This window comes from Magallana gigas, chromosome 1 (genome assembly GCF_963853765.1).
Source record: "Magallana gigas chromosome 1, xbMagGiga1.1, whole genome shotgun sequence".
Lineage (NCBI taxonomy): Eukaryota > Metazoa > Mollusca > Bivalvia > Ostreida > Ostreidae > Magallana > Magallana gigas.
Genome location: NC_088853.1, coordinates 24,368,101 through 24,370,833, shown reverse-complemented (window position 1 = coordinate 24,370,833; position 2,733 = coordinate 24,368,101). Strand labels below are relative to the sequence as shown.

The 2,733-nt window shown below is 30.5% G+C and overlaps 1 long non-coding RNA gene across 1 annotated transcript; it reads right to left on the bottom strand.

The window, feature by feature from the left end:
• Positions 1–894: 894 nt before the first annotated feature.
• On the bottom strand, positions 895–1,877 carry LOC105325080 (uncharacterized). Its single transcript, XR_010711724.1, has 3 exons — positions 1,650–1,877; positions 1,337–1,477; positions 895–1,032 (listed from the first exon to the last, which is right to left on the bottom strand). It is a non-coding gene; the product is annotated as an uncharacterized lncRNA (long non-coding RNA).
• Positions 1,878–2,733: the final 856 nt, after the last annotated feature.

The following is a 2,733-nucleotide window of genomic DNA, read 5'->3' as shown; positions in this document are numbered from 1 at the left end:
TATATAAAAAAAATCAGAGTTAAAATACATGCTTTTTTTCGTAACTTAATGATAGTTTATAGCAAAACAAACCATATCTAAAAGAATTCAGTTTAACGGAAGATCAAATAGTTAATTTTTTGAGAGTTTAACATCCTTAATATGATCATAGAAAGAAAATTGATATGCACAACTCTGTTTTTTTTTTAAAAAAAGGTTCACAATTATTGCTAACTTTTAAGTATTTGTTTTATCATTTATGTAACTGTACACATTTGTACATATCTTACAGATGTTGCAATGTCGTCCAATATATCCGTCAATACAACTTTGGGGACAAAATCCACTGACATGGTTACATCTTTCATTGTTTACACAATTTCCGCTACATTGCTCTCTGCACCCCAATCCAAAATATCCAGAACTGCATTCTACGTAAACAAAAGTTAAAATTATTAGTGATTTATATTTAGATATTACCTCCTAATTTGCATGTTTGTTTTTTTTTAGTTTATCTTAGGGTGTTTATACTAACTAGTAATTGTGATAATAATAGGAGTGGACAAACTTATTTCATAAACTTTAATAATGTGTATTATGAGCCAATGGTGCCTTAAAAATAAACACTATTTACTGTGGACTCATATGATTTCTTGGTGGTTAAATTTTCGTTGATTTCGTGTGTACCTCTCATCAATGAATTAACACCCCCACGAATTAATAAATTAGGGCTATAGTCATATTCCTCTTGTATGTATACGAAAATACACGAAATTACGTCCCCGCGAACCTGTAAAATTTAAGCAATCCACAAAAATTGGCCCCCACGAATTTTAATGATTCCACAGTATATAAACAGTTCTTTAAAATTACTCTATTGAACATTACTGTTTATCTTGTAAGTATTCGTACCTCTGCTACAGTCGCTGTTGATATATCCGGGGCTGCATCCCCTGTCACAGTGACCATGTTGTTTGTTACAGGGAGAACCATTCAGACAGTGACCACTACAGTTGTTGAGACAATCATAACCATAGGTACCGTCATCGCACTCTATAACCGTTTTTAGATTCGATACGTTGAAAAAAAACCCAGCAAAATAAGTGGATTTTCTTTTGTATTTTTTTTATATTCTGTTTGAAGGCTTCTAGTGTATATTATATTTTAAAATTTATGTTCTCATTTCATTTTGTATGAATTAATGGTTATTTTAGATTACACCTGTGATTCAAATGTATTTAAAATCTAAACATACATATATATACAAATGTAACTAAATACACGTTAAACTTATACATTAAAACATATATTCTTTTGTATTTAATAATCGTATAATTGATTGAAATAAAAAAAATACCTTTATCACAAAATATTCCTGTCCAACCAGCATTACAACCCCCGTTACATTGACCAGTCACGTGATTACAGGTAGTACCGTCTTTGCAATATCCTACACAAGGACGACTACAATTCACACCGTACCAGCCTTTCATACATTCTGAAGCACAATAAATCAAAGTCATAAAGATAATATTAGAAACACACATGTAATTTCGAGTGCCATTCAGAGTGAGGTTGATATTGACAATGATTTCAAGTATGATTTTTGCTAGTTGAAATTTCTGACAATTGATGAACATTACTATAAAAATGATCATTTAAATACATACTTATGTTGCAAGCTGTTCCAGTCCATCCAGGTTTACACCCAAAGCAGGTTCCACTCTGAATGTGACATATGTTGTATTTACAGTTGATGGGGCACGGTTTGTCACAGTTACTGCCATAAACAGACCCATAACATCCTTTATAAATTTATACATATAGTTATAAAACACGAAAGTAAAAGTAGGTCTGCGTTTCTGCGGACTTATTACGAAAATCTTTATCAACAAAACGCGTTGACTAAGCAACACGACTTTGCTCAGAGTAAACGTTTGGTTGAAAAGGACAGTTACTCTAACATTATTCTAAAAATTTAAAATTAAAGTAAAACGTTTTAGTAAAATTAACGTCATTGTTTTCTTTGCATGTGTATTATATATGACATATGGTGATAATGAACAGTGTTCAAAATCAAAAGTCCATAGAAAATTACAAAAAAGAAGCAGAGCAGACACTGACCTTTAAAAAATAGAAAGAGGAACAGGTGCCATGGAGGAGTAAGCATTAATATATATATACACAAATGAAAAGGTTTTTTTTTACAATTCTTCGGATATACATGTGATTTTTTTCTATTACTCTCATTTTTGATTGAAATGCCTACAATTTTAAATTATCACATCTAAATAAAACTTGTTCATGCCATTTCTGCATTTTAAGTTTAAATCGGTTTGTTTCCACGCATATTTGTTTTATAAGAAAATGCCGATCGATTGCTTGAACAAACACACTTTGTTCAGATGTATCTATCCAAGACTTATAAGTGACAAAAAGTGCGTTCTTGTTGAAAGCACCACTTTATTTTCCATCTAAAAATATCAGAAAAATGTCATTTTTGTCTGATTTTGATTGAATTACAAAATAGCGTCACTTTTGACGTCATAAACCTCCAGTGAGTGCAAATAAATGAAATAAATAGATACAAAACATATATACATGAAATACATGTATTAACTATTATAAAATAACAATTTAATTAATGTACTTGAAACACTTTTAGAAAATGTTAATTATTGGGGACTAATAGTTACACAGGTCTTACGACATATAAAGTTCTCTTTCTCTTCTGTTTTCGTTACGTATCTAGGA